This window comes from Cupressus sempervirens, chromosome 11 (genome assembly GCF_028749045.1).
Source record: "Cupressus sempervirens isolate cs-2001-9-10 chromosome 11, ASM2874904v1, whole genome shotgun sequence".
In the NCBI taxonomy this organism is placed as follows: Eukaryota; Viridiplantae; Streptophyta; class Pinopsida; order Cupressales; family Cupressaceae; genus Cupressus; species Cupressus sempervirens.
Window position 1 is genome coordinate 844,272,481 of NC_143128.1, and position 20,207 is coordinate 844,292,687.

Consider the following 20,207-nt stretch of genomic DNA (forward strand, 5'->3'; position numbering starts at 1 on the left):
ATTGTTGCACCTTTCAAGAGAACATGGCATCTTGTAATTATGTTGTGAGGAGTTGCATTTGTGCTAGCTGCCAAGGTGTTCAGGCTCAAGAGAGAAAAACTTGTTACAATTCGATGACCTTACAAACAAGTGACATGTTTGTCCACATGTACAATTTCTCTCTCCATAGTTGTGACCATTTTTATGACCGACCAAATCCCTACACATGCTTAATGTCTTAACTTCTTCTTTCTCTACCCATTCATGAACACAATAACTATAGGGAATAGAAGAAAACGATTGGATTAAGGTATAATGCAAAGAAGGCATTGTGAGTTTCAATGGGAAGACACCACATTGTTGAAATACCATTGACATGTTGAGTGCAGGAGCAACTCACCTAAGGGATGACATGATTCACACAATAAACACATAGAATGGATTGTGCAAGGAAATTTTTTTGGCATGTAGTCAGTGGTGTTTGGGAGGAGTTGCTAGTAGTAGTCCCCACCAGAAGCATTTTTGTTTTATTTTAAATCTAATCCAATTCATGTCATGAGAAGACATGGAGGCTTGTAGTTGTGAAAGAACATTTCAAACCCATTATCTCATATTGGGTAGTGGAGGGCTTTTCTACATTTTTAAATACTAAACCTTGATAACCTTAAGTGTCTGATAGACATGATGGCTTTTGTAAGCCACAAGTAAGAAAAGTGCATGGGACCCATGAAAAGGGAAGAAACCTTAGAGAAATTTTGACCAAACACATGTGGACCAAAATGATGATGTGGACCAATGGACAAATCTAACAATGACACGTGGTAGGGTACTCTAGATATGGCATGCAAAATGAGATGATAATGTGGCAAACAATGATACATGGCACAAGGTCACTATGTCACTAGTGACATGGCAATGTTGAGATGGCATAGTGACATAGCAACAAGCTACCATGTAGTAGAGCTAATGACATGGAATTTGTGATGTGGCATGTTTTATAAGGCATAGACTAGGTGATGACATGGATAGAGGTGTCACATGTCATAATATCACTATGTCATGATGATGTGGCAACCATGCTGACTAGGATAGTGACATGGTGACCCAATCAGAGGTTGTCACATGGAAGAGGGCCTGAAAACAAGTGGTAGAATGAGGACCAATCTAGTGGTGCCATGTGGCACCCAGGTGGCCGATGATGGTGCAAAACTAACCAATGGTGTGCTAATACATGTCAAGTTAGTCAAACCTAGTTTGACATGGATTAAAAGTGGTGAAAAAATTCAAAAGTGAAAAAATTAATATTTTATTATTTTCTCCATGTGTAGAGGATTTTAAATAAATTGGATTATTTAATCTAAAGTTTTGACATTAGAAAAAATTAAATACTTACAAGTAAGTTGTAGTCTTGAAGGTCATGATAGGAACCTGGTTTTCAAATGAAGGTCCTAGGCATCTCCAATGTGCCAATATAGCATTATTATATATCATCAAAACTAGGAGAGAATAAAATTTCCATTTTTTGGGGTTTGTTTCTACATATAAAGCCACTAGTTCAAGTTATGCAAGGTTTTGTCTTAGATACCCATTTTTTAGTTTCATTCAGTTAAGATTGTTCAGATTGGATTTCCAAAGAAATGGTGAGCTGGATGAACATCAGAGGTAGTATGAATGTAGTGGGGGGAATATTTTGTCATCTCCAAGTTAGTTTAGTGGATGATCAACATTTCAGATATTTTGGCAAAACAAGGATTTTCATCATTTAGAAGAGATATTTCCAAGTTTGTTACAGAACAATGATGAAAATCATATCAGATTTTAGTTATAGAAAAATGAGAGATGTTTTAAAACAATAGGGAATGAAGATTCAAGATAGCACATAACACTTCTAGATTAGATCCAAGATTACATTCCTTTCCTATATATCTCTATTTCTCATCTATTGTAGGGATTCTAAACTTGAGAATTTTTTCTCACTATTATGAGACCAAGATTCTAGTTCTGGAGAAAGTTTCTCATAGATGTGGTACCATTTCTCTTCTAATGAACAAAAAGTGATAAGAATATAGATAATTCTGATCTATTAGGCATTTTCTATGTTTCAATTTCATTCATCTTATTGTATTTTTTTCAAAAAAATGAATAAAAATGCAATAGCAAGTTAATATTTATTCTGATATCTTGTCTCCCATTCATGTTGTTTGTGATCCTTTATGTTTTATAAACAAAGAGTATGAAACTCAATTGTAATCTGTTCTAAGTTTTATATGTTGATTTATTTTTCTTATGACTCAAGTAGTCATATAAATTCTTGGTTTATCAGCATAGGATTGAAAATCTCATGAAGGGATAGGTCAAGTATGAGATTTAGACAGATGTAGATTTATGATTCACAAGGTGAATGGATAGATAAGGAAAATCTTGATGTATGGGATATGTCAATGACTTTTAGGGATGTGTGTTAGGGGTTTGTGGGACTGCTTAATAGATAAGGCATTGATTAGCTACAAGATCAAAGTGTTATGTTGTTCATGTCTTAGTTTTTCTGAAATCAACATCATTAATCAAATATCTTTTCCCTTTAATGTTGAAGTAACTAAAAAGGATACCCCCACTTAGCTTATCAATGTCTTAGGTCAAGTCATTAGCTATTTCATGTTTATCATCTTTGCATAAGTAAAAAAGATATAAAGGTTTAATCTACTTTGTTTAGATTTAGTCTATGCTTTGAATATTGGTATCATATGAAAAATTTATATGTCCACCTACCTAGGTTTTGTAGAGCTTGAAGTAGAAGAAGGGTCTAGCCTTATAGTTGGCCTAGTGTCTGAAAGGGTATGTTTATAATGGGAAGTAGCTACCCCTAGATGTATCTTGTTCTCATCAGGGTAATTTAAAACCGTGATGTTTTAAAACATCAACACAAGTATGCATGAAGAATAACCAATGCGGGAAAATAAAAACTAGACATGTATACATAGAGGGATCCATAGAAGAAGTCATTAATGAATAAGATCATGATTGTTAATTCAAGATCAATGTAGAATTTAAACTTAATGTAATCGTTGAGATACAAATTACATGGATTGGGCACCAACAATAGAATATGAAAGAAATGAAGATTTTTGCAATATTTTTGAAGTCTCCTAAAGATAAACAATCACCAGGTGTTCTCAGAGGTGTTATGAGATCAAAATTATTGATGAGAAAGATAAAAACAAATATATATCATGCTAAAGATTATATATTTTTATGTTTTCTTTATGTTGTGTGACTGTTGCACTACAAAAAATTGAGGAGTGATAGAAGACTATAAATGTAATTTTTGATGTTAAGATCTTATTGTTCCAACATAGTTGAAAGTGGTTTCTGCATAAAAAGTTGAAAGACAATTGTGTGTAGCTCTGCTATCATTTTTTGAATTACATTTCATCATGGTGTTAGTAGTATAAATAATTCCATTTATTGTCCATATATGATTCAGTGTCTTCTCTTTCTCTTGTTGTTATTGTTAAAATAATTGATTAATTGTGTATTATCTTTGATGTTACACAAAATGTCATATCATTTCTAGTCAATATATGTCAAGCTCACTTGGGTATTGAAGACAATTTTCTATGGCTATCGAGCATTCCAAAGGATTTTTAGTTTAGAAGGTAGTATCTACCAAGTTCAATCGAGCGTCAAAGGAAAGTAAATGGAAGATGAGTGTTAATCAAGCTCACTCATTTAATGAAGTGTTGGATGGAACCAATGTTAACTAAGTTTGCTTGGTTACCAAAGGAACTATGTGAATATGTAGTGTTAATTGAGCTCACTTGGTTAACACAAGAAAATCATTTTTGAGTTGGGGTCTATCGAGTAGGGTCGGCTAACAAAGGATTTTCTTGTTTTGGCATATTGAGTTTAATTATTTTATCTATTGGTTCTAGCCAACTGAGAAGATGAATATTAATTATTCTTAGTTGTATTTGAGTTGACTTGACAATATGAAAGATATAAATAAAAGATCAAGTTGAGGGTTAGAATGTTTGTGTGAAGTGTGAAATGCATGGAAGATAATTGAAGATTTGATGATGCTAAGAAGAAGTGAATCAAGAAGGATAAGTAAATTATCCTTGAGAAGCTAAAACAATATATTCAATCAAGAAGGATCAAATATAATCCAGAATTGAGATCTATAATCAACAATTCAGTTGCATCCAAATTAGGTCATGTCATTATTACTCTCTAACCATTGCAGCAGTGATCTAAATCTCTTAATAGAGTTGGCTTAATAATTATTTGTAAATACTCTAACAAGGTGGCATTTATATTGAAGTATCTAAAGACCTCTAACAAGGCCAGTCCTAATAGGGTGATTAAATCCTCTAATAGGGTCACACCAAATAGTATGTTTTGTAACCTTTAATAGGGTTGGCTCCTAACAAGGCTTACTTTAGAAGAGTTAAAATAAATAACTAGTTGCAATTGGTGATTTTTTCCAAATTGGGTTTCTATGTTAAATCTTGGTGTCAAATGTGTTCATGTTATTTCTTTTATGTGTTTGAAACTAAGTTTAAGTAATAAGTAATCACAGATAAAAACTTAATATTTTCAAGTTATATGTTTTTTAAGCATTTAACATTTTTAGTGTCTTTATCTAGCATGAGCAAAGTTCAGTTTTCAGAGTTTATTTTGTACTTACATCTAACAGATCTAGGGTTTTTTTTGTAGTAACTACTTCACCCCTCTCCTCTTAGTTACTCCTCTTCTATTTCCAACATTTATTCTTTGTTAGGGTTAACAATCAAGATTGCATAAATAGAGATAGATTGTAGCTAGAAGGTAGATAGAAGTGTTGTAAGATAATTCATGACAAACATTCCATTGGGGGTTGTAAGTTATCCAAATCCATTTTACCAGAATTGTTTGTGTCTACAAGCAATTTGGATAGCCTTTACTACTCTCACATTAAGAGCTTATTCTTCTATAAACTTCTGATCTAAGAAAGATATATTCATTACACATCATTGCAAGTCCTAAGGGAGTTGTACCTTGTAATTCAGAGGGTAGTGATAGAACACATACATTGACCCATTTTTTGTAACATCCTTTTGTATCTCGAAAACATTTGGGTATTAAAAGAGTCAAGTTATAAAGTCTAATAGGAGAACAAACTATTAACAAAGACATTGCAATCAATTCGTTTTAAGAATTTAAAAAAGAAACACATAAAATCTCTAACAAGTCTAAATATTCTCCTTCTAAGAGAAATCCAAAATTTATTCACATATAATGTAAAATGAGGCTCATTCCAATCAACAGAAATGACTGTTGACCATAATTGGACTAACAAAACTTCATCATCCCTCTGAAACTCCATAAACATGTGTTTGGAGAAATAATATCTATTGTGGAAAAGGATCATATGCATAAGCAACAAGTACCATCTAAAATCTATTATCTCTCTTGTATGTAGAGCTACCAATAATTCACTAATTTTGGCCTCTAGGTACTAAGTGAAATCATAAAGAATTACAACACCATACTTTTGAATCCTTAAGTATATCCACATTGCTATCTTACTAATTTTTCCTTTATTCTCTAACCTAAACACCTAGTATAAATAAGTGTGTGCGTTCAACATGGTATCATTTTAGTGCTCCACATTACCCACTATGTATGATATAGTTACAGGTGTGAGTTTGACCCCATTGACAGATTTTAAGAAAGGGGCAATTGAGTTTTACACCAAAGTTGGCCCAACTTGATTAGAAGCATCATCAAAAATCCTAATATCGATTTCATCAATAACATTTAGGGCTAGTTGGAGATCAAGATATTTTCTAATGGACTCAACATCAATTTTTAATAATACTTCTCCATCCAAATTTGAAATTATATACATAATAGGGTTATATTTTTCTACTAACTCCAATAGTATATCTATATCCAAGAAAATAGTAGAAACTACCATACATTGTAAAAGGGACTCCCTATATTGGACTGGCCCTACCATCTCCTAAACACATCTAAACTCTTAATTGTCATGAACACATCATGAATATTTTTATATTTATCTTTGAAAACAAAATATACCTCATCTGTTAGGGTTTTCCATTCCTCTAAGGAAACCATACCCTCCTTGGATAAGGGTAATGGATCAATAAAATTTTCATAATTGAATTTTCCAGAATGTTTCTTGGATGACATATTTGTAGATTTGAGAGGATTAAAAGAGCTAATATTTTATATTTTTGATGAACCTGAACTAGGATTTTTATAACAATGATAAACTCTAATTTAGTAGACAAACTCCTACAAATTTCACAACCTTTATGAAAATTATTACTGGGAATTTGAAGATAGATCTTTGTTACTTTCCTTTTCACTTAGAGATTTTGCTAAGAAATTTGATTTGAATTCTTTTGCCGAGGAAAAATACAATTGTTTCCAAGATTTCAACTATATTAAGATGGCAATGACAAAGTGATATGATAGTTTTAAATCCTTTAGAGGAGCATTAACTCTTTAATTTAACTGACATTACTTTTTTTCTTAATGAAAAGATATTCCTCTCATTAGAGTACAAATTTTGAACTTCCATCATTGATCTTTATTTGTCCTGCATTGGATGGGTGTTACCTCTATTTGACCCAAGTTAACAATCCCTGTCATCATCTGGGATCCACTATTTGACTAATGAGAAATGAATATAGATTCCACATAGAATCCTTTTAAATATCAATATCTTTGGGAAGGGTATGTGCAAGATCATGGTCAACCAAACTATGCCCTTAAGTGGCAATGAAAAATTAGAATATTAGGGTTATGTTAACTTGACATGCAATTTTAAACTTGGTATGAGCTTTCAATCAAAAAGTTATGAGAAAATAATCTATAGGAAATTGAATTTAGTTTTTGAACTACTAAGCCTTGTGTGAAGAAAGAAAAAATTGTTTGGTCAAAAATTTGAATTTTAATGCATTAGTACAAAACTTTTAGGAGAAAAATAGGAAGTAGGCATATGTATGACCACCCTAATCAAAATCAAATAATAATATTTTTAAAGAATATTCTAGATATAAGAAGTAGACTTATGCCTAGATGTGAAACATATTTTTGGGTATTTTTATTCCAAATAAATAAATAATTATGAATTTTCTCCTATAGTTTTTTTGCCATAAAAAAAATCCCATGTTTGACCACCTTAACTAATTCAAATATTTACAATTTTTTTTCTTTTATTTTCCTTATAGTAGAAGAGGTATATAATGTGATGCATCTTTTGTATTTCAAAAATGTTGTACCATTTGAAAGTTATATATTTTTTTCAATTAGTGTGTCAATCAACACTTTATGCATAAATCCATTAGAAAGTGAATAATAATTACTTACTGAACTCATAATTTAACTGACATTACATATATGGAAAGATACGAACATTTTTAAGAAACCCTTTTCATTTCATCATATTTGGGTGAAAAAAGTCATTAGACACATGTTTGAACTAAAAATTACACAAGAATAGGCCAAAAACATATTTTCAAGGCATTTTTTAAGTCAACCATGTTGAGCTGGTATTGAAAGAAATACTAGGCTTTATAAAGGTATTAATATTTTGATTTGGTATCAAGATGGGTGGGAAAAAAGTTAGAATAGATTTTTAAATGCTTTGAGGCATTTTAGAACCACACATTTTTTAGATCACCATTTTTTGGCACACCATGATCCTACGCATACCTGGAAGAGAGGCCACATGTCCAAATCTTGTATTTTTGCAAGAAAAATGTTAGGTCTCATGAAATAATGAAGTCATCAATCTTCATCCAAGATGTCCACTCAATGTTGAATCTTCCTCAATGAAAGATTAATTCATAATCATCAATTTAGAACATGTCGATAGTCTTCCTTTTAAGTGTCTCTAACTACCTTAGAACTATGAGGACATGTTGAGACATATCATATTTTTGTGTTTGAGGAGAGAGAACATTGTAAAAATATGAGAAATTTCAATCTTATTTCCTTTAAGCTTAGGTATCACTAGCTACACTCAAGCCCACTGACATAATCTATGTGGACAAATAATGTCTTAGATTCCTACTAACTCCTTAGTTCCCACTAAATATTCCCTCACAATAGACTTGGACACACATTAAGATCTCATATTTTTATGTGACTTTTTGCTAGTTTCTTAGAAAAGTGATGGGCCATATAATCTTCTCTATGGGGTCCATTTTCAAGTAGCATTCTTCCATCCCTAGGAAAATGTGACATCATCCTATGTTTCCACATGGATTTCTCCAGATCTTTGAAAAATATGATAGCTATTGATTTCCTTCTTTATCAACTATGCACTAAGCCTACCATGCCATATCCAAGCTGGATCCAAATGGATTAATGAGGAAGGGAATAACTCCATTGAGTCACTAGGTCTCAGCATGATTTTTTAAGCTCAGGCTACTACTACATGGAAATATTTCATGTTCTCATGATCAAGGAGAGAGAACATCTCAAAGATATTAGAGTCATTAATCTTCCTTTAGTTAGGGATCATCACTGAAAAACCCTGTCTCACCGTGTGACATGCATATGCATATCATATATTCATGTGATTTCCTATCAGCTATACAAAGATACAATGACCATTAGATCTTGGCCCCACATCATTTGCATATGTAAAGGCTCAAAACATTTATACACCAAGGTCAAGAAATTAGGAATGGTATTGACCATGGCAAAAAATAAACCAATGTTGTAAATTCCTAGAAACATAAGGGGAACCCAATCATATTACATGATGACCCTTTTTAAGTTACACTATTATGAGAAAATATTCTATGGGGTTAAGACATAACGTTTAAAATGTTAGGTAAAATGGGAACTCCCCTTCACAACAGTAGGACCCTCTTTTAAGTTAATTAAAAATTAAATTCAAAATATAAAATTTGGAAGATTTTTTATGCTTAAGCTAGGGCATTTTCATCTTTTAGCATAAAATCTCATTATAGTCACAAACATACAAACCCTATCTTTGATTAGATAAGGAAGAAAACTTGCAACCACATATATTTTTTCAACTTCTAAAAAAAAGTGCTAACATGAAGATCGTTGATCTAATTGTGGTTTATCATGTTGATCCAGTAAAGACTTGAATTCCTTGATTGTGAGGTGGTAGATATTGGTTATGGCTCATAATTATAGAGGACTTGTTCAAGTTTTGTTGAAATCCTATAATAGACCTACTAATCCTTGTTGGTGGATAGATCACCAAAGTTTGAGGTAGTTGTACCTTTTTGTAATTTAGGATGCCACCTAGAATGATGAATCCTAGAAGGTTGGAGAATATGTTTGAAGAATTAAAGGATAAGATGAGGAATGAGATCCAGAATGTCTTGAATGGCTTGATAAGAATCCTAAAATTAAAGATGAATATGTCGAAGCTTTTGAAAACCTTGAAGTACCTAAAGTGGAGATCCTCATTGAGGAAGAAAAATCATTGAAAGTTATTCCACAAGTTGGTAAGAGTCATAGAATGAAAGTTTTAAATTATGTTGGTACTTTAGATCTCAAGGAATTGATAGATTGGATTAATTAACTTGAGGATTAATTTGAGCTTGAAAATATTATAGATTTATAGAAGTTTAGGGTAGCACAAACTAAGTTGAAAGGTCATGTTGCCTTGTGGTAGAAAGAAAAATAGAAGGATAGAGAAGATAAAGATTAACCTAAGATTTGTATATGGAAACCCATGATTTCTTGATTTAATGGTAAATTCATTCCCAAAGACTATGAACTTGAGTTATTTAAGAAGTTACACAACTTGAAGCAGAAAGATATCCATGATTAATTATACTGGAGAATTTTGCAAGATACAAATTAGATTTGGACATCATGAATCTTCAAAGGAAAAGGTTGCAAGGTATGTTAAACATTTGAAATTCAATGTTCAAGATGAATTTAGTAAGTTAAAATTTAGTTAATTTGAAGATGCTTATCAGTATGCATTGAAGGTTGAATTTTTTAAAGGAATTTATCAAGGTAAAAAAAGTGACTAAGGTTGATAAGGGTAAGAAAGTTTCTTTTGATAAGAAGTTTGTATTTAGAGGTAGTTTTTAAAATGTGGTAAAGGTGGACACTAAGGTTTTGAATGTCCTAGTGTGAAAGTTGACAAATAGAGCTTAGTAGTGTAGGAAGAACAATTTGTCATTTTACAATACACACCCCATTTTGGACTCAAAATGGGACCCCCTCTTTGATTTTAGGGAGAGGTGTTAGTGTAAATATGTATTTACCATTTATACTTAAGTTTACTTAGATTAATGCATTATTTTATTATTTATTTTGTGAGACACTTAGGAGTTTGCATACTTTTCTGAGTTGTAATGTTGACAACACAGAAGTAAGCAACTCTAATTCAGTACATGGTGTCTACAACACTGGAGTTTGCATCATTAACTGAGTTTTCATGTAGAAAACATAGTTATTCATACTCCTAATTTAGCACATGGTGTCTACAACATTAATTTTCATGATGCACCTTTGTAGGCTTATCCTCACATCATTGCACTTACTCCTATGCTTAAGGGAGCATAATGCATATCTAGTGGACATGTGTCTAGTTGAATTATTTATCATGTTGCTAATTCCTATGCATTCTAGAAGCATTCATGAGGCCTTTATATTGAATACATATCGAATACATATTTATATTCTGATCATACTCTTTTTGGTCTACTGTTGTGCTTGTGCTTGAGTACTTTGATCTTGGGTGAATTTTTTCCTAAGGAAAATTCTTACATGGTACAAAGCCAAGTTAATTTATCTTCACATAGTTTTTTGAGACCATTGTTGCTTTAACACCTCAACCTAGATCCAAAGTACTACAAAAATTGGGAGCATCTAGAGCCATAACAGACCTTGCCATTGTGTCTGAAATGTCAATTCGATAAAAATCAGCTATAAATTCACCTACCTTAGACCAAAGTCAATCATGAGGCAAATTATTTTTGCAAATTGGCACCCAAAGGTCCCAATTTGCAAGTTTGGCATATTTTGTAGAAATATTCCTTTAAATTTGATAATTTCACACAATTTTTTGACATTCATAGTAGCCTTAGTCGAGCCTACCAACTGCAAAATAACAACCTTTTGACAAATGGAAAGCATCCAGCTTTAATCTAATTGATGCACATAGTTTTTTTTTGTATCCTATGAGTTCATTCTTATATATAGTGTTGTAAACCACCTCACTGCCGATGTGAGATTATTGAATAAAAAATTGGCCCATGCTTTAACAACCTCTAAAATTGTTTAGAGATTATTCAACCACCATGCATGAAGTTTGGTCACCCATAGCGGCGATCCATGTGGCAAGAGCATGATGCACAACTAAAGTTGGCATTGCCAAAGTAGCTATTGATAGTCATAAACACTCTTTTCAGTATCCCTACAAATTGCCACACACCACACTATGAAAGGTAGCCCATGGTCCATGTCACATTGTCAAGCCACCTAAGCAGTTGCACCATGCCACATGGCCCCACTACCAATGATGACACCCTACTCTGTCATGTGACATGTGGCACATAATAAGGCACATACATGTCCTTCTTGTTTGAAACACATTAGTACCACCATGCAACCTTGTTAACATCAATACCAAATCAAAAAAAAACATCAGCTACTAGTCATTGTACTTTTTCCATGCAAGTGGACATGCCAAATTTTTTTGTATAGTCTGTATAGTCATGATGTCAACATGATGTCATCTAGGGGGGCCTGAGTACACTGATGTTAGTAGTTTGCTAGCCTAAAATTGATGGCCATCTGACCATCATCTAGGTGCAAATTAGAACTACTATGATGACCATATGACCATCAAATGTAACCCCATCTTTTACTGATACAAATCCTCTCTAGATTGTTTTTTGATTTTGTAGTCAGACTTTGGGAGGCCATAACTCAGTCATCTGGACTCCAAATTAGGTACAATTTTTTTTTATTTTGGGTAAAATTTCCTAAGTTTTAGTGGTAGTGTTCTTTTTTGGTTTAGGTACAATGATTTGTCAAAAATTACATTTTTTGGTGATTGTACTTGTTTAATCCTACATTTTGCAACTTGAAACACTTCGTACGGGCTCATCTGGACATATTTTTAGGTTCCATTTTTTTGAAAGTGCATTATTTTCCATCTAGTTTTCAAATATGCATTCAAATTCTATAGTTGTGTGGACAAAAATCTCACTTTTAGACTTAGGGCCTTTTCTACATTGTATTGCTTTGATTACTTTTCAAAATTATTGTACATCTGAGCTACAATGCATAGTGACAGATTTGAGCCTCACAATGTAGTTGTAAATAGTAAAATTAGAAGTCCACTTTGTACATTTTGACAAGTGGCCTATTGTAAATGCACTCATATAAAGTGCCGAAAGCATATTTTTTGGAGGGGTCATTTGATTGAGTGAAAGGGGGGGTGTGTATTGTGTTCTTGTGTCTCTCTTATGTGCTCTTTTCATTTTTTGAATCATGGTTTCACCTAAATATCCACTTCTAACTTTACGTAATTATTCTGCATGGAAAGGTATTGCATGGAGTAGATTAATGGAAAAAGGTCAAGTCTTTATGTTGATGGTACAATTACCAAACCCACTAATACTACAACACTCGTTGATTGGCAGAAACAAGACCAAAAGGCTTTAGGAATTATCAAGAATTGTGTACATAGAGATCTCTTCTTCCACATTTCCAGTTTCAAGGAATCAAAACCTACATGGGACAAACTTGAAGCATTGTATGGTAAGGTGGATGAGAAAAAGGGTTTCCAGATTAAGGATGATCTACTTCTATTGGATCCAAAGAACTTTGACATGATTTAGGATTACATCAACAAAGCCAATGAGTATAGGGCACTATTTAAAGATTGTGGAAATCCCATGAAGGATGAAAATTTGATTCACTACATCTTGAAGAGGCTACCTTTAGAGTATGATTCATTTGTTTCAAGTTATAGTACTCATAGGTTAAGCAAGGGAAGTGCTTTCCAGAAGCCTACTTTTGATGCATTTGCAAAGATGTTGATTCTTGAACAATCTCACTTGATATATTTGGGACTTCTTATGACATCAAACACCAAAGAATTGGTGGTTAGTGATGAGAAAAAATCAAGTCAAGGAGGAAAAGCTTCTAACAACAATAAGAAAAAGTAGTGGAAACAAAAATGACAATCTAGGACACAACAATCCTCCTCATAGCAAGGCAATTCTTCTTCCAACAAGAATGGAAGTAATGAAAAAAGGAAATTTTTTTTTATGGATATTTCAAAAAGCCAAATCATGATGAGCATCATTGCAAGATTAAGTGAATTGATGAGTTGGAAAACCTACACAAGAAGAAAAAAATTCAAGTGCCAAGTACTTCCAAGGATTCAACTCCACCCACTTCAAAAGTAAAATGGATAGCACTTATAGAAAATACAATTTCTTCATCAAAATGGATTCTTGACTCAAGTGCCTCCTATCACATGGGTTCTTCAAAGTGATACTTTTCTTCATTGAAGCAGTCATAGGTATTGTACATCTTTGTGGGAGATGATACTAAAATTGAAGTTGAAGGGAAAGGACGTGTAGAGATGGAAAATGGGGAATTCAAACATGTTCTCTATGTTCCAATCTTACTTCTAATCTCCTCTCAATTTACCAAATCACTCACCTTGGAGATGGCAACAAAGTTGAGTTCCTTCTAGATTTAGCGGTGGTGCGCAGTCTTAAAGATGATTCATTGGTTGCAATGGATAAAGTCAATCATGACAAGAGGCTTTATTCCTTCTCCCACTTTGTGTCAATGTATCCTTCTCAAGCCTTATTGACTCACTCACTTCCATAAATCAAACTATGGCATGAGTGGTTTGGTCATCTTGCCTTTCTCTATCTTGAATAACTTTGCTCCAAACACATGGTTAAAGGCGTACCAAAAATCAAATTTTCTAAGGGTGAATGTTCAATGTGTTTAGTCGATACGCATCTTGAGGAGAATTTTGGTAAAGGGAAGTCTTCAAGAGCACTAGTTGTTCTTCAGTTGGTTCACATGGTTTTAGCAAGTCCTTTTGTAATGGCATTAGTCGACTAAGGCCGCTACATCCTTACTTTCATTAATGAGTTTTCATGCTTCACATGGATCTATTTTCTTCATCATAAGAATGAAGTGTTGGACAAGCTTCAAGCCTTCAATGGTCATGTTGAATAGAAATCAAGGAAAGCCATCAAGGTTCTTCAGATGGATAATGAAAGCAGATATGTGGAAAGATGACTTAAAGACTTTTTCAAACTTGAGGGAATTAATCTTTAGAATTTACCAGCATTCAGTCTGCATAAGATAGATGTTGTAGCACTGAGGATATGAATTCTTAATTCCATGGAAAGTTGCATGATACAAGCTAAGTCTCTTGATCCAACACTTGAAGTCAAAGCCATTAGTAGCGCCACTCACATACTTAACAGGTCTCCTCATAATGCCTTAGATGGGAAGACTACTTTTGAGGCATGGTACAGTATAAAACCAATTGTGAGTCACTTTAGAGTCTTCGATTGTCCAAAACAGGCAAACATATATTCCAAGGGATACAAGAAACCACCACCTAGGCCTTTTACTTTCATTAGATATGAAGATGATGCTAAGACATATAGACTTATGGATCTTGAGACTCATGAGATCTTTGTGGAGAAGGATGTACACTTTGAAAAAAGTTCACCCAACTTATCATCTATTTCTCTCCACACTTCATACACTATGGAAACTGATAGTGACAACATTAATAGTGCTTCAACAAATTTAGATACGTGGGGTTCTATCGATAGTTGTATTGAGAGGTCACAACAGTAGTATAGTCCACATACATACATTGCCACAATGATAGGTATAGCACAATAGGGCACACCTTGTCTTCCAGCTACAACAATAGGGGATGAATACATAGAAAACATTTTAGGTTTGCTCTTGGAGTTACACATAGCAGAGTTGGAAGACATCATTAATGATTTACATCTTCTCTTTGATGAGGTATATCCTACTACAGTTGTTGCAAGGGCTCACTCTAACCCTCATGTTCATTCTCCACATGATCGATCTTTACAAGTTGATGTGATTGTGGATCCTTATGAACATCAGTTGTTGGAGGTCCTTTTATTAGTTGAGGAGATAGATGGTTCATTAGGATAGGTTGTACAAACATCCTTGCTAGATCTTTATTCATTATTTTTAGTAGTGTTGGAAGGGGTGACCATCAACATTAGCACCAGGACACTTGAGCAGGTTTTAGGGCCACCATATATCTTTGGGATTGTACATTTGCCATTATTTATTCTAAAGGAGAGGAACATCATTCAACACTCATTGTTTAGGTTCTTCCTTGGAGTAACAATCACTGGTCAATATTCTTCATTTGGGGGGGGGGGGGGGGACTACCTTGTCTCTCATCCTCTTCTTTCTTATAGTGGGGGACTTTTTCCTCTTATGAGGTTTTTCTTCTTCTCATTCTTCACTTTTGTGTATACTTGATGTATGTTGAATGGGGGGGTCTTGATTACTCCATCCATCCATGCATATTGTCTTTTCATCTCTCTTTTTGGGAAGGGTTTTTCCCATAAGGTTTTCCCTCTTTCTCCACTTTATGAGAGATCACATTTCATTATGTACATGGGTACCTAACATGGCCTAGTAGCTAGGACCCATTATGCATTTCCTTCTAGTTTTCATAAGCTTAAGGGAATTCCCCTAAGTTTCACTTGGTGTAAATATGTAAATACATATTTACACTTACTTAAGTTTACTTAGGTTAATGCATTATTTTATCATTTATTTTTTGAAATACTTAGGAGTTTGCATACTTTTGTGCATTGTCATGTTGACAACACAGAAGTAAGCAACTCTAATTCAGCACATAGTGTCCATAACACTAGAAATTTGCATCATTAAATAAGTTGTCATGTAGAAAACATAGCTATTCACACTCCTAATTTATCACATGTTGTCTACAACATTAATTTACATTCCTTGTAGGCTTATCCTCACATCATCACACTTACTTTTGTGCTTAATGGAGGATATTCTATATTTAGTGGACATGTGCTTGGTTGTATGACTTATCATGTTGTTGATTCCTATGCATTCTATAAGCATTCTAGAGGCCTTTATATATAGACACTCCTAGTGTACTTTAACATTGAATCAAATACATATTGATATTCTAATCATACTTTTTCTGGTCTACTATTGTGCTTGTGCTTGAGTTCTTTGATCTTGGGTCTTCCTCTAAGTCTAGATTAGTATATGATCTCTAGTCAGTTGATCACAAACAAAGAAATAGCTCAAGAGTGAATTTTTTTCTATAAAGAGTCAAAAGTATCTGTATGCACATATGCAAAACCATGTAGTGTGCACAAGATGTACTTAGAATGCTTGGAGTTTAGAAGCATGTACATGTGCATATGCACACCTTTGGAGGTGCAATATACACATTGACTTACTCCCCACACCTATAAAAGTGAAAAACCCACTCTTAACACTCACCCATTTGTATCTTTGAGTTTTTGGAGTCCACACCTTCATACTATCGTGCCCCCACAACATCCACACATCTATATCATCATTCCTAAGGACTTCCAAGGTAAAACCTTAGTATGTGTAAGTGCACTTGTGCATGTGCACACATGTGCAAGGTGTACATTGTGCAAAATGACCAACAAGCACTCCAAAAAATCAAATCATATCAAACTTTGCATGATTGACACATGCACATGTGCACTTTCTGTACAACATGCACAATGCACTAGAATATGCACTTTCAAATAAGACAAGGAACCAACTTACACACTACACACCATACACATATGCATGTGTTTTTGGTGTGCAAGGTGAAAATGTGCATCTTTTTGGCATTATTATAAGTTTTTTGTTAGTCTATTCTAGTTGGGCCAATTATTTTTAGCCCAATCATGTCTTTAAGAGATTTTTTGGTTTTATCATTAATTTTATATTGATATTTGTCTTTTGTGTAGATAAATGACATCAACATCATCTTCTATGTCTATAAATATCACACCAAAATCAGTAGTTTTCAAATATCAAGGAGCACTAAAGAAGTCTAGATTCATAGATAAATACTCAAAGCACATCAATTGGAATGCATTCCTACTATTATGAAAAAAGAAAAAGGAAAGATCAACAATGTTGTCAACATTAATAAAGAGTGGGCTAGTGAATGAGGTTTCTCATTCAGTATCTATCCAGTCATCTTAACTAATAAGGACTCTAGCACACAACTACATACCAGTAAAGAAGGTGGTCAAATGTGTAACAAGCAAGATTATGCTAGATATAAGGTTAGATAACATTGAGAAGGTCTTCCATCTACCAAGGGTGGATCAATATTTTTATATTGCTTATGACATGGAAAACTAATAGTATAGGGAGAATGAGTGAGAAGAAAGAGAACAAGTATAAAGGAGGTACCTCATCACTAGGTCACCATATAACCAAAGAGGTGGGAAGGTTTACATGACTTGAGGTTACATGATTGATGACATTGGCTACTCTACAGTCCTTTTGAGTAGATCCATGGGCCTCTTAGAAACAAGTCACTTAGAGACATGGAGGGTAAATTTAATAGAAACCATTAGGACAACAAGGATGCCAAATGATTGGGCTGCAATCCTTAGTGACATGTTGAGTGAGTAGCTCATCTTGGTACAAAATGAGCCATGACTCTACATGACCTCCTATGTCGTGTGCCTCCTAGCTGCATGGCCAACAAATTATCTTGGTTTGATTAAGAGAGGGAGCATGCAAGATGCAAATGCATGCCTATACACAATGTACCCCTGACTTGTGAAGAAGAAGCTTCCTTTAAAAATCTTTAAATACAAATTGGTCAATGATTGATTGATCTTTACTATCATTCAATTTGTCAAAGAAGACTATGCTAAAAGAATTTTAGTAGATGTGGCAAATAAAATATCAAAAATAGGATCTTCCTTCATTTAGTTAAACACATTCTCTTATATTTAGGTAGTTGGTACCCTTCTATACCCAAAAAATATCCCTCGTTATCTATTAGATAGATTTTTATTATTTGAGAAAGTAAGAAAACTAGCCTCAACTTATGATAGGGTGTGGAAATAGTATAAGAAAACATGGGTCCAATAGATCACCATTGGAGCCTTTGAGGTAAAAAACAAAATAAGACATAGCCACTTTTAACTCTAAATGGGATCAATACCCCTTAGAGGATTATCCATCACCTCACCCCTAGTTTGACAATATTGGGATGGTACAACATCTTGTAGGGAGATTTTTATACTAGAGATGGAAATTAAAGATCACTAGATGGACTATATAGATGAGTACAATATCTAGATTAGGGACTATTGTAAAATGAGTCTACAACTCACAAAAATGGTGCTTAATTTGGAGGTACTCCTAAAAGTGTGGAACAAGAAGACTCCTAAAGTGATGGACCCACTATACAACAAGGAAAAAATCTATGACTGACCCATTATGAACGTAGAGAGTGGTAAAGAGGAGAATGAAGATAACCATCATAGGGATCAACATGTTATACAACTAACCAAGGAGTGGGTTAGGAAACCTTTTTGCTAGGATCTAGTTCTCTAATCTTTGACTTTAAAATCCATTGTCCAACTAAATAAGAGTATAGGAATGAAGGTTATAGTTCCTACATATCCCACAAAGTCATCCATAAGGCCTGATATAGTACATCAACACAAGTGAGAGGTGGATTAGTTCCAAAGTGAGAGGGTAAAGAGAAGAAAGAGGAAAAGGGTTATTCAAGAACCAACCCAACAAGAAGAGGCTTAACTTGAGAAAGAAGAGACTCTATTAGAAGTAGCTCTACCAGCCATAATAGAGGCCACCCCATTAGTACCAAAGAGAGCTTGAACCAAGATGATGATGGTGGGAGTAAAAAGGAGGAAGTTAAAGAAGAAGAGTAGTCTATCCCCTTAGGTTAAAAAGACCATACATGAGGCTTAAGATGAGAAAGAGAAGGAGGAAATTGAGTATATCCCACTCAAAAGGAGAACTTTCTTAAGAAGAACTGCAAAATAAGAAAGGAGGAAGAGTTCTACCCAGACACCCACTTCTATCCCAAGACAACATATTCAAATAGAAGCCTTGGATCAAGGAAAAAAAAAAGGATAGTAGAGAAGGAAGGAGAAGGCATTGATATCTTCAACATTTTAGACTTTGACTTTATAAATGGTAGGGGAAAAGATATAAGATACCCATCAAAAGGAGTCACTAGGAAAAGATTGGGAATAGTTGCCTCCATTACCTAAAGGGTCATTTGGTATACCTCCTCCACCATTAAAAGATCTTCCATCTATACCTCCTCAGTAAGAACACGAAGTAGTTTCTATACCTCCTCCAATAACAGAGCTAGGAAGATAGACCATGGAGGAAGTTGAGTATGTCCAATTAGACATAGATGAAGTATTATAAGGAAAAATTGTTTAGGAAGAAGAAAAAGTTCATCCTAGAGTAGAGATGAGGTACTTAATACAAGCATAAACATAAGCTCAATCAATAGTCCTCCCATGACAAGAGAAGACTGTAGAATGAACTGATAAAGGGAAAGGACCAACTTCAAAACCTACATCATCTTCTCAGTACATGCCCCCCATGGGAGGTACTTTGAAATGGTTAAAAGGGGGGTTTTAACTTGATAGAGGAGATATATGGAGTTTGTAGAAGAGGAGGGTATGATGAAGTTGATAAAGGAAATCAAGGTACCAAAACCTATCCAAAGTGATGCTAAGCCACTTGCTTTTATTATGAAGAATCTGAATGAAGATTTATTGGTACACATTATTGTTTAGCCTCCCTATGCTGATACTAAGGAAGTGTCTCCAAAAGACTACAACATGTAGGAGATAGTATTGGGAAGGCCAGTAGTTGATATGAAAGAGTTTTTGATCACTGTAAGCCTTAGGCAAGTGTTTATTAACTTGGATCAAGATGAGTCAAAAATTTTGGTTCTAAGAAAGCATAATGAGCTACTAAAGGGATATGTAAATGAAATAGTATTCCCTATTTCTTATGACCATCTAGAGGTTTCTCTAGGGTCTATTCTAGAGAAGAAAGAGTGAGAACAAGTCATGGAGGAAAGTAATTCATTTTTGGACTCTTGCAAAAGGTGGTTTTCATGGTTTTGAAGATAGAGGGGTACA